The sequence below is a fragment of the Amblyomma maculatum genome, chromosome 1, assembly GCF_055883805.1.
Source record: "Amblyomma maculatum isolate TAMU_Amacu chromosome 1, ASM5588380v1, whole genome shotgun sequence".
In the NCBI taxonomy this organism is placed as follows: Eukaryota; Metazoa; Arthropoda; class Arachnida; order Ixodida; family Ixodidae; genus Amblyomma; species Amblyomma maculatum.
The window spans coordinates 345,004,711-345,018,009 of record NC_139344.1 but is presented as its reverse complement, the minus strand read 5'-3'; the positions used below and the strand labels follow the sequence as shown (position 1 = coordinate 345,018,009).

Genomic DNA, 13,299 nt, shown 5'->3' with positions numbered 1-13,299 from the left:
GGTAAACTGCGGATGATCGCAGGATCCGTTAGCTGTGACATCACTGAGTTACCTGTTCCACTACTACTACTGCTAAGACGACACTGAAAGCCTGCAAACCAGTCGCAATATAGACGTTACAGCAGAAAATGTAACAGAATCAGTAGGGAAATGTTCCAGTTTTGTGGGGGCGCCCCCGTAGTAGCTGGGCCCACAGCGGAACGATGTGAGATGGCCTTCGGAGCTCATGGCCATTTCCCCGACCCTCCTCAGCGCCACGGGCCCATAAATAAGAAGCGGCGTCGACGACGAACGGCCCGTCGACGAACGACCGGGCTTCTTCCTAATTATCCGCCCATCCCCTGCGATAGACAGGCCGGGGCATTTTACCTAATGGACTCCCTCCTCGAATCGGAAAAAGGCTGCCGCGATGACACCCTCATTTGCATATCCTACGGCAGCCATAAAGACAGCAGTGGGGAGAGATAGGAAATGACAGAGGGAAACACTGGCAAAATGAAAAAAAAAAAAAAACGGAAGAGGTGAAAGAACTGGGGCGCAGCAGTCATATTGCTACTGGTTTATTGCTATAGCAAAGGCAGGGTATCGCTGTTGGAGTGGAAATTTACTGGAAGCAAGAAAAGCATGCCGTAAAGCGCCACCAAACGATCGCTCATATTTTTACATCACGACTCACGAGTCAATCAATGGTGCGGGACCTGTGATTTGTTCGCCGATTGTGTTGTCAGAAAATCATTCTTGTCCTCAAAGTTCAGTTGATGTCCATAAAATTCTGATGTCTTTCTTTTTTTTTTTTCTCAATCACATTGACTCGCTAAATTCAGACGGCTGCTCTGATGCTGAAGAACACACTTAGATTATCCGGAATCAGTGTTTAATATTAGGCGCTGAAACCATGCCCGCTCTGTAGGTATTTGCAAATCGTTGCCCGAAGCCATGAAAACGGAACCCAGAATTCATACACATAAAGTCGTTTCTGTACTTTCAAATAAGTTAGCTGAACAGATGCGAAGGATCATTCAGGAGAGCAGAAAACTAGACGTGAAGAAAGAGAAGCAACTTGAGCGGGAGGATCTTGCTCAATGACTCGCCTTTCGTTGTTGAGGAGAACGAACTGAATGACCCCGTAGAGGGATGGAGACAGGCCGCGGGGAACATTTTCGACCGGAGGCTGATACGGTGGCGCCACCTCTCAGCGGGTCGATGCATCACTGCCAGCTCCACGAATATAACCCGTTACAAAACTGAAGCGGGCTTCTTCGATTTGAATTTGGTTGGCGCGTGCGTGTGCGCTCTTTCTCAGCAATATTTAGTTTTGTTTCACAGTGTCGGTTCAGTACATTTAAGGTGGTTTGTTTGGCTGCTCCTTGTTGGGTATGCTGTCAACTAGCAGGCAAACCTACGGCTATGTGCGTGATATAACTATTCGCTCATTATGAACTCTGCAAACAATTGGTGAGACGTTACCGGCAGGAATGAGTTTGTGTCACGCAGCCGGTATTCAATCTGGCGAGCATGGAAGGAGCATTTAAACATCGTAACTACTGAGCTTCTAAGCTGTGCCCAAGAAAAACATCCCAGGGACCTGCGATTCCATTTGAACGATGATTTGAATATTCCCTCGCTCTTAAGATAAATACTTTCGTAGCTACGCGACACGAATTCTTTGTTCACTCTTTCACAAGCTCCTTATTGCACAAATTTAGGGAAATTTGAGATCAGTATCAACAGTGTGAAGCCCTTCAACAGGAAGCAACTATGAACACATTTATGCTAAAGGAGATTTCAACCCCAAAGAAACAATGCAACGTGAAAAAGTACGCTACGTCGACCGTAATCCAGGCCATCCCTTTAGACACCCCGAAAAAGCGATCACCACTTCGCTGAGATGCAGTCGCAGTTTCTTCCTGGCAGCTACAAGATACTGCACGGATATTTTTAGCTCAGGAAAAGTAAACATTAGAAAACAGATCAGGAGTGACTACAGTAGGGCATTAGTCCGAACTTTAGGCTATAATATAGGAAATGGGGTGAAGTAACTAACGCGGGATACACGCATGAAGGAAGCGAGCTATTGAAACCAACGAAAGCAAAGGGGCGTTTTTTTTATTGCGAAAGCAATACTACTCTAGGTTTCGAGCCTTCAGCGTAGCGCGGCGGTAGCCACGTCTCACCCACGTGACGCTGTGACGTCACACCCCACGTGACACTCGAGTGAAAGCTGGGCTACCAACTCAAGCGGTCAGCGTGGCACGGTCGGAGCCACGGCTCAGTTGTCAGGAGCTGCCAACTTGGGTCTCTCAACAGAGTGGCAAAGCGGGCGAGTTGGTCTCTCGTTTCACATGGGACGGTTATGTCAGAATCAGCGTGCTAGGACCCTGGCATTCACGTTACCCCTATAGGCCACTAAGGCACGTTCATATGGCTTGGTTAAAGCGGGGCTTTATATGTGGGCTGAAAAAGAAGAAAAAGAGAAGAACGCTCGGTCACCCGCAGCCAATGATTTCGCTCAATATTTGGTTCAGCAGAGTTGAAATCTTGTAATTTTTTTTTTTATTTGAGTCGTTGATCAATAGGAATTTAGTAGCGCAATAATTTTGTGGCTGCCAGCCGTGGTGGCTCAGTGGTTATAGCGCTAGGCGGAGGACCTGAGAGGTTAGACGCACGAAAATATTAAAAATATTACATGACGTGTGAGAAAACGTGATAGCAATTAAGTCTGGAATCCGCTCGACTGGCATCTCCTACTTCGTAATTGCTGCTAATCGCATAGGCTGAGGCTGGGCAGCAGCCCAAATTCAGTCTTCAGCGGCACACATTCGGGGCCTTCCTGTCCGCTTGTTGAGGCCTCGAGCTATTGTAGACGCACTCCGCTTAGATCCTGACTTCATTCAAACTTGATATGCGAGCTGTCTATACATGTCCGCACATTACCAAGCGCAGCTTCCAACACTGGTTTTCTGACATGACATACCTTGTCGACCAATCAGCGAAATAGTATGGCTCAGCGTGATGTGTGACGTCCCAATGTGACAACGCACACGGATGCCAGATTTCTGCTCCAATGGGGCTTCTGCATCTAAAAGGCGCCCATAGGAGGTGACAGCGCCCATATCTTACTTGTCGCTTTAGGACATGAAACCATGCAAAAAAATTGCTTTAGGGGCGAGAGCATGCCTCTTGCAGGCGGTAGGTAGTTGACAGGTGATGCCCCCTAGTACTGACTGTTCGCCGGGTTGTGTAACATTTTTAGGAGCTGCGAAATCCTGTTCTTCCTTTGAGATGGGAATAGAACCCTCCGGGATGCTTTGTGGTCGAATTCGGAGCTCTTCGTGGTCGTAGTCGGCGTGCACAGGACAGAATTTTAACAGACATTGCGTCACAGTTAAACGTGCGACCTTCGTCGTATCTCAACCGTTCCTAGTTAACGTCATCGCTCTGTTGCACGTTGCGCTTCATACCGCCGAGACCACAGTAGCAAACTTGCACCCATCTGGGCCGGATCTGTTGCGAACTTTCTTCGTGTCGTCTTCTCCGAGGTGGTACCGGTAAAGCCTATACGAACACATCGAGTGCGACTGATCAGTTCCCCGTTCATCCCTAAAAACATGGCAGACAGTTGTTGGTTCAAGCCCCTCTGCCCTCCTCTACTTTCAAGTCTTTCAGCATGAGTTTTTGTTTCGTTTATTTCTTTATTTTTTCCCATCTCGGGGTCCGTTGCCCGACACGCCACCACAGCTTAGATGTGCCGCATCGCGATCGGGGTGAAATCAGCGAGGCGTCGCGCCACTGTGTGTGCGCTCAGCAGCCGAAACGAACTCTATACACACAGGCCGAGAGATAGAGGAAAAGAGAGAGGGAGAAACAGAAGTGGAGGCGGCGGCAGACCAGAGTGCGCCATAGCAGCAGTAGCCGAAGAGGCCTCGCCGCGCTTGTTGTAAATGCAGGGCGCGTGTGCGGCGCGTCGAAGAGGGTTTCACCCCCTTTGATGATCCGGAACCACGCAGCTGAGCTCCAATTTTACACACGCGCGGAGACAAGGCGTCCGTCCGCGAAGGGGGTGTTTTGTAGAGCCGCTCATGCGTCGCGCAGGAGCCGCCGCTGCCGGCTCGCCCTGCGCGCGCAGGGATGGAAAATAAAAGGGGTGCAAATTTTCGGGAGATAGAGGCGGCGGGTTTAGGGAGTCCGAGGGAAAATGAGAGTCACGGATATGGAGGGCGACAGGCTCGCGCTTGGATCTCGGATAGCCACGCGAGTGCCGAGGAGCTGAAAAAAAAAAGAAAAAAAAAAAGAGATGTTGAACGGAAAGAAAGTGTGTGTGTGTGTATGTGTAAGGGGGGGGGGGGGGGGGTCGAGAGGTGCATTCGTGGATTCGGAGGCTCTTCTTACTCGGCGGTCGCATTTGCGAGAAAGGAATGGATCATGGATGGGAAGCATGTGAGCAGTAAATTCCCTAGTTCTTTGATGTTTCATTTAAATTCCGTTCCTTCGTCGACCCCTGAAAAAAATTCAGTGGTCGACAAAAATTTTTCGCAGGTTGACTGTGAAGGGTTTCAAAGCTCTCCGTAACAGACGTGAAATACATGAGTGAGTGAGATAATTGTCGTTAACATGAGTAATGTACCATGCAGTCTGCATTGTGGGGTCACGTGTCTTCTAAACCTATAATCTTTTGTTACATTTTCACCTCATGCACCATTCTTTTAAAGTCAATAGAGTCATACGAACAAAAATGGGGCTCTCTGCTTGTTTCATGAGCAGAGACATGGATCCATTCAGGAGCCACGCTAGATAAGAACCGCGTGATGCTAAAGGGACTTGTTGTGGGCACTTTTATTCAACATAAAATATTTACCAATTAAATAGCATGAATGTTACAACCCTTAGGGCAATAAATCTTGTCAAGTGAGCACTGTTGCGTTTTCGTGGTAAACATTGTGTTTGCTGGCTTAAGGACGGGAACAGTACTTTTACTCAATAGATGCATTTATTGAAAGGAAAAGGCAGAGAGGTTGGTCGGAATAATTCAAATCTGGCCTGCTACTCTGCACTGGGGAAGGAGAAAAGAAAGAAGGTCATGATGGCTGACGATGTGGGAGAATGCATATGAAATACATATACAGACACAGTAGCTTTTACTCAAGAAAAAAAAAAGGGGGGAGTCACGTCGATGTCTTAAGTATACTGTCATTTGTTTGCGAGCGTAAACCACGAGCAACGTTTTACAATGAAAGAACTACGACGAAATCAAAATCGAGTGGAGAAAATGAGCCAAACGCAGGCTATTCACGAACAGAAGCCGCATTCATGCACAAGACAACAAAACGTGGTAAAATGACATCATTTCTACAATTCCCCTCTAGCAGTTTGATTCCATAGCCATTAAGACACCGATTCAAGTTTACGTCACACTCTAAGTTTCACGTTTTTATAGCCGTTTGGCCAGGTGGCCCTTCTTTTCTTCGAAAGGAATGTTTCTCTTCACATTCGCCTTACGTCTCGCTTCCGACCTTTTTAGCTTCAGCTTATGCCATCACTATATGAAGTCATACAACCAACAATAATGTTACTGACGAGGGCCGCAGGGTCACGAAATGTAATGACATTTACCTGTCGTCTAAAATTATTATAGCTTTGCTTTCGGGGAATGAAATACAAGTACAATAATTGTGCACAATCTGTAAATGCTGAAGTGTTCATTTCTCTCTCTCTCTCTCTCTCTTTTTTTGATAATCGAGGCACACGTGTCCAACGGTGTTTTGCTCGTCCGATATTGTTTGTTGCATTTGCGTGCTCCCTTGCTGTGGACAATGTTCCCTTCGTGCTCACATCAACGGGTTAGCAACGAGCGAGTACACGCTCGTCCAAACAATTCTGAGTGAATAAAAAATAAAAAATGACAGCCTATTTTGCGTGCTTAGGCCAAATCTGAATTAGGCGCTCTGTCACGTCGGCTTTCACAGCTGTTTCAGTTTCGGTTGCACAAACTCATTATAAGGCAGTCGTATACAACCATACAGTCGTACCCCATTTAACCGCCGTTCGAAGGTGCCTCCATGGCGTAGGAGCAGTACGGGCGGCAATCCAAAGTCCGTCCCAGTGGATTGGATTCCGCCTAGCTTCCAAAGCTGGCAACGTTATTCAATGTCAGATCTCAGGCGTAACACAGCGACTGAATGGCTGAATAGAAGCTCTTGTACTATAGCGCACTAAAAAAAGAAAAAAAGAAAAGATATCAGAGTGGATCACGCTTCTACGAAGCATCCATCGTTTCTGACGGAACTGTTCGCTGTGACGCATCATCTGTCCAGGTAGAATAAAGGGCCTCAATGACCAACTTGTGAGCATTTCCGGGATGTTTGGACGTTTCCTCTGTATCCTCGCCTCGCAACACCGACTGGTTTCCCCTACTTCTTCACTTTTTGTTTTAGGTCTATTCTTGCCCCTTTGTTTCAAAGCACTGACCTCAGGCATTTCTCCAGTGCACTCTGCCAGTAAACCCAGACAAAGGCTCACGGGCTGCTGCCAGCAGACGTGCCATACCGCCGGCTAGCCGGCAGGCTTCGGCTGGCTGCGGGCAGGTCATTTGTGTTCTTAAATTTGCTGGTGCTCCGTTTCCTTCATCCCTGTCTCCGGTGTGGGCCGTCGGAGCTTGTCCGTCCCCTCTCTGCATACCAAATCATGCGTTGTTGCCGCTGAGGTCCCTCGTGTTCGAGAAGGAAGCTAAGTTCTGGACGGCTAGCCGGTGCACCGTGATGGAAAGGGGGATGAAAAAGAGTGTGCGCGTGGACGGCCGCGCCCCATGTGATGCCGAGTCCAGTGAGTTCTGCATCTCTCTCTCTCTCTCTATATATATATATATATATATATATATATATACGCACAAACAATGCATAGACTGACGCTGGCTGCTACCGCTTCTTCTCCTTCTGCGCGTCAGCTCGCCCTCCGAGGAGACCCGACCACTGAGGACTCGGACGAGTGATTCGCAGCGCCCAACCAAACGAGGCATTTGCATTCCAAACAGAGCGTGCCGCGGTGGCCATGGCTGCGCGCGTCTGCGCGCGTCTGGCGTCCGTCCGCACGTGCGGATGCGCACACTGCATATACCCAAGGATGAAAACAGGCAAACGATGAAAAAGCAAACGAAGAAAACAGACTGCGGTAGCGGCGAAACAGGCAAACGAGTTGGGGGAACCGGCGTAGCAGCCTTCCTGTCTGCGCGCGCTTCCCTCAGAAAGGGATTCGTTGTCCCCTCCTCCATCTCTGTTTTGCGCGGGGCTTCATCTCGTTCTTTTCTTTCACTTTTTTTTTCCTTTTTAACTGTTGTTCGCTTGCTTCCGAATTGGAGCCTCGGGTCTAGAGTGTGTCGTTACTGGTTCTCAAAGGGAAATCCCTTTGGCTCTCAACTTGTGCATACGTGGCAAGTCCCTTCGGCGGGGAAGCCTCGCGTCCGCGCTTGGAGCAAGGCTGCGGTGCGTCTGATTGTAGACCGCGACCGCGTTGTTGTCTTCCGCCCACTCGTGACGAGCTCAGCTAGTTTAGCTTTTCGTCAGCGCGTAATGCGCCAAAGCCCTTTCCATTTGGGGCCCGCCGTTCAAAGACTTGAGCCTGGAGCACAGCCCCGACCCATTCCTGAACGGCTCTTCCGTGTTGTTGTTGCCGCCCAGGCGGACGGCAGAGCTTTCCTGTCATGTTGTTGCACACAACCTACTTATCTAAAAAAGGGGGTTTGGGGTTCGAATTAAGACATGGTTCGAAATTTTTATTATAGTGTAATTTGAAAGTCATTGCGTATCTGAATAGAGATTAGACCTACCGGAGTATTTCAGCGAATAAAATTACCAGTGACAGAAAACGAGACAAACCATACTAGGAAAGAGAGTGAAAAGATATGCGTGGTTTGGTTGCTTCGTTCAGTCCGTTGTGCCGTCCTTTGTTGTTCGTTTATTTGCGAATTTTTTATAAATACAGATGCGCTCAAACTATCTCGCTTTTCTTTTTTATTACATCTTGTCTTAACTCTCATCAGTAGTCAGGAGGATGGCATAAGCGGAACGGAAATTTCATTTAACAAAGTGACTATAGAGTAAGAAAGGTGCTTATGAAGTACACTTTCGCGTAAGCTGTCACTGGTTTATGCTGCTATAATTGTGGTTCACAAGATTAGGCTTTTATACGACTTAACCTAAGTAGTAAAACGTTGATTAGGAGGGCATATTATCCAACTCGACGCATCTACTGAGAAGCTTTCGCCATTCTCGCTGTAAAGATACGCCATGCTCCAATACTGTTGTTGTTTTTGTTAGTATACTTTCTTAAGAAATTGATTGATAAAAGGGCTTAATCAATGCATGGAATTATGTCGCACATTAAGCAAGAAAAGATCTGAATAGAATGCATACGGAATAGCGTATACCTCTGAAGGAAAACATCCGGGATTAAATCAGCGTGCACTTGGGCCCTTTATTTACTTCGCATCCAGCGATGCTGTGCTCGATGATTCTGGCAAATATTTATACGAACCGATTTCTTGATTTTGTCATTCTTTACTCATCTAGTGTATTGCAGCGGAAAATCACCGTTGTTAGAAAACTAAGATGTCACCCGTTTTTTGTTGGGGATGTCACGACTCCTATCATGATCAAGATTAAATATTTAGGTTGTTTTACATGCATGCAGCAAATTATTAAGACCGTACTCAAACCGACTGCAGGCGCCAATTATGATTGACATTATTAACAGCGAACTGTACATCTGGTCGAATATATTAGTGTGGACAACTCCGGCATTGAATTGCCACGTAAGAGCGCACATCAATTCGATGACAGCTTCCTGACTGCGGTCTTCGTGTTTTGTGTTGCAAAGAGACAACAGCGTCACCAAGTGAATCGCGAACTCATTCAATGGGAATTCCTAATTTTCCCGTTTTAGCACCGATATGCATCTGTTTCACTCTTCCACATTCTTCACTAAACTCCGCTGCCGAAGCTAAGGGCCAAAAACCCCAGTTGCTAGACTCAGCTATCTTGAGTTCATCTACACCGTCAGCGAACATGAGAACAACTCTATCCACTGCCAAAAACCAGGTTGAAGTAAAACATACACAATGCACAGCGCTTCCCGGTACTAAGAGTGTTTCATATATAGGTACGAAGTTAAACTTTCACGCCGGGAACTACGCGTAGTTCCTGTCACGCTGTCTTGATCGTGAAGTGCGGTATATACTGCCCGTACACACTTACATGCGGACATACTATCCGAGACAAACTTGCATCCTTAGCGCGAGCAACTCGTCTTTTCTAGGTGTCTGTTCTTCGCGCCTCTGCGGAGACTGCATGCGTCGAGACAACGCCCCCCACCCCCCTCCACTTTTTCCCCAAGCTTCGCCTGAGAGTTGTCTGACATAGACGCACGTGTTCTCTATGGTTCGCAACTGCCGTCAACCTCACGGTTCGGCGGAGCTCGTGCGCTCGGGACCACCGTCGTCACCGCTTGCCCAGACACGGCGTGTTGCCGGCAGTGGGCGCCCGGGGCACGAGGGAAGGCGGCAGGGAGCCGAGTGGAATACTCATTATGATAATGCATGCAAATGGCGCCCCAGACGCGAATAGTGATGAACGCGCTGTCGCGACGGCGGGTCACTGCAGCACAGAAGAGCGTCATCATCGCCGCCGCCGTCGTCTCGCCTCCAGACCGCGGTCCGGGCTCCCGGAAAACAATGGAATGATGAACGGCCCCCCTTCGCGCACGTCCGCTGTGCAGTTTGTGCTGCTACTACGACAGCGCGGCTGGTTCTAACGCACCGCGCGGTCCACCACGAGTCTGCGAGGTCCGGAGCTGCTCTATATAGAGCCGTGTATAGTCTGTATAAGCACTATACGCCGCAGAGTCCAGCCTGGCCGTTGCAACCTATATAAAAATGACATCGCGCCTGGAAGTGCTGCAGAAAAAGATTAAACGCAAAAGTATGCGAAAAGGATGGTCTACAAGTGCTGACTAGGCACGTCGTACACGCGCTTGTTTACGCCCACTCGCGCTGATTTATTACGACCTGAGGCGCTCTGCACTCTCGGATGCAAATGTAAGTTTGTCACCGAGTAGAAGAAAAGTTAACACGAAAGTGTGCAACGCATTATCAAGCAGAGCCAGTACAGCTACAGAAGTGTTACAACGAGGAATCGAAACAACGATACACAATCAAAACAATAGTTCTTTAAAAAAAAAAAAACGCGCTTTTAACTCTCCTTATAACATTTAAGAAACATGCAATTTAGCAGTCAGGAAATCCCGCAACTGCAATTTAAAATGCACTCTTGCCCTGGCACCCGTGCTGTGTCAGGCTCCACCGTCATCATGTTAACTTGTGCAGAATTTGTTTTGAACACCGTTGGCTGCCATCGTAACACACCATAACAGGCTTGTCCGATATGAATTCTTCGGTCTTCGCTAAGAACAGGGAGACATCACCTTTGTGTTGCGGAGGGCTCACGCGACCACTGGCTCAAGAACTAAGTGAGAATGCTTTGTTATCTAATCCTTCTTACTATCTTGTTATCAAATGCTCCAGCATGCTTGAAGCAGTACGGAAACTCGGAGCTGGGACGCCGTAGCAAGCTCAAATTAATCAGTGCATGAGAGCGCAGTACTACCTGCTGCATCACTTATAAAAGATTGCAAGCTGTGTTATGAAGATCCTCACGTGTAAAGTAACTTCTAAAGCCAGTAGGTTTCGGAACGACCAGACCGCGACAGATGTGAACCTAAACCCAGCGCAATTTTTTTTCTACCGTCTTTTATTTCCAGTCTTAACAACGAGCACGCCGGAGTTGGGGAAAACGGCGATAGGACGCGAAACGTAAACAAACCATTAAAGGCGGAAGACAGACGGCGTAACATCGCGTCTACTGCTGCCGTCGCCCCCTTTCTCCGTTTACTCCACAGCGATCCCCTCATGCACGCGAGATAGCTGCGAAAGGGCGACTTTTAAAGCTCATTTGGGGGACAAAAAAAACCCGCGAACGGGATTAGAGCGTACCAGAAAGGGACGGGTGTAAATACGGCGTGCTCGTAAAAACAAATCAGCGCGAGCCTTTCGCGATACCCGCCAGCCACCGACGCCGTTCCTTACGGCATCTGGAGGCCGTGCAACCCGAGCTTGAAAAATTTGAAAGTGTCTCGCGGCGATAAGCAAGTTTTACGGCGTCCAAGGAGAGAACAAAGCGCCTGCGTGGAGAAGTCACGCGCCCGAGGTACAACAAAAATTTAGAAAAAAATAGAAGAGATGAAGAGAGGAAGAAATTGCGGCGCAGTTGCGGCGGCCGATGCGAAGACGAGAACAGTGCTCGCGCGAGATAGAGAGAGAGCGCGCATCTGCGTACTTGTGCGCACATTCATTGTGTTATTGGTTTTTCTCTGGATGCGGCAGTCGGCTGTGTGTGCTGGCTGCCGCCTTTATTACCGATGGCAAGAGGATTACTCTGTGGTATAACGGGGCTCGTTTCGCGCTGCCGGCTTTAACATTTTGTGGGTCTGCCCCCTTCACTGCGCCTTTATCGAGAGGATCCGAGTGAGTGAGTGAGTGAGTGAGTGAGTGAGTGAGTGAGTGAGTGAGTGAGTGAGTGAGTGAGTGAGTGAGTGAGTGAGTGAGTGAGTGAGTGAGTGAGTGAGTGAGTGAGTGAGTGAGTGAGTGAGTGAGTGAGTGAGTGAGTGGACCAGAGTATCCTTTCCGCAGATGAGTGGTTACGTTGCAATGGTCGTTTTTCAAACTATGCTTCCCATCTTTGTTTACAGATCCTAAAGTGGCACTGAACTAAGAGAGAGTTTTGACTGCTGATGGAATCTTCGTCACGGTGAGCCCTTGGTTACTTCATTGAATTTTGGTTTTGAAAACGAATATGTGCACTCTCTCGCGTAAGTAATTAACAAAAGAAATTAGAGAAACAATAACATTGTTCTCTATGTCACCTCATATGTCACCTACCTCTTCGAAGAACCAGAGGCAACAAGAGAAGCCTCCTTATTTCGAATATCCGAGAATATGTTCCGTATATATGCGCGTCTCCTCGCAGTTTTTAGATTTCACTTTTCCCCATTTTGGTCGTTTCTTTGTTCACTGTTTATGGTAATCGAATGACTGACCAGAATTCTGACCCTCCGAAATCTATTTGTTATCGAAACTTGCTAGATTAACGACACTTGAATTTGGACGGGGGCTTTGTGCATAGTTTCTTGCTCATTACGTAGCAAAATTTGGCAGCTAGACACACGGAGCGTACTCCTTCCAGTAGAATGGTTGAATAACTTTCGAAGACATGGGAACTGGATGATGGAAACACTTATCTGTCGTGCGTGGAGCTCCAGAGGGACAGTGAAATGTTGCTTAGGTTTCGAAGCGCTAGTTACCCAATAAGAGAAAGAAACGAGGTATCTAGCATAGCAGTAGGGAAGGTATAGACCGGGTCACGTGTACATGAACACGAGGCTCCGTTGCAAAACGAACATATAGTTACAGTCGGGATGCGTTTAGTTTTGACACATTCTCAAAACTATAGCCAAGAGATACTCTGCGCGGGACAAGGCACAGAGTCGGGTCCCTAGCCCAAAGTGTCCAGGCGCAGGAAACCGTAATGAGCAATTTTCTCAAATTTCTTTGGGCATGTGCGGAGTGACGGGATTAGCACAACGTGTCCTGCGTATTCGTTGAACGTTTTCAAACAGCCGTCGGCAATCAGAGTCGCGCTGAACTAAACTGCGTATATCCCCTTTCTTTACTTTATTATAACGTTGCGAGCATTGCGGTCTACGACGCTCGAGTACATTCATGCATGCAAGGCAACGGAAGGGTGCCTACGCAAAAAAACTAAAATAAAAAATAAGCATCCGTGATGCTCAGGTAATCCCACAAAGCCGCCTGTTGTGGAGCGGGCTCTATAGGGCCTGTTTATTGCTGTTGTTTTGTCTAGTGATTGTTTTTATGCGTTGAGCGGGGGTGGATTGCTTGCGTTTTCGCACCCGTTGCTCTCCCGCCCATGCCGCGGCTGCCGAGATTGAAGGGTTGCGGTGGGAAGTATATCCCTTGTGCTCCCTAAAGCGTACGCGGCACTGAGAAAATTGGAGGGTTCGTGGGTGCGGGACAAGCCTGTATTTTCGTTGCAGGACAAAAAAAAATCAAGAAAGAACAAAATAAAAGTACGCACAAATGTATCCACCACACACACGCTTCATCGCTGATTACGTGTGAACATTCAATAGCATAGCAGCTCTGCATAGACACCCATTTCATAGACGACCATAGTG

General features: G+C 47.9%; 1 long non-coding RNA gene across 10 annotated transcripts in view; it reads left to right on the top strand.

Moving 5' to 3' along the window:
- Positions 1 to 11,353: 11,353 nt before the first annotated feature.
- The window catches only part of LOC146207653 (uncharacterized), a 194,386-nt gene continuing 192,440 nt past the window's right edge, over positions 11,354 to 13,299 (top strand). For 5 of the 10 annotated variants that reach the window (XR_014704038.1, XR_014704042.1, XR_014704044.1 and 2 more), the window contains exons 1-2: positions 11,354 to 11,485; positions 11,794 to 11,852. This is a non-coding gene — a long non-coding RNA (uncharacterized LOC146207653). Of the gene's footprint in view, positions 11,570 to 11,793; positions 11,853 to 13,299 lie in introns of all 10 variants that reach the window. The other 5 variants (XR_014704050.1, XR_014704025.1, XR_014704043.1 and 2 more) reach the window with 2 other exon arrangements.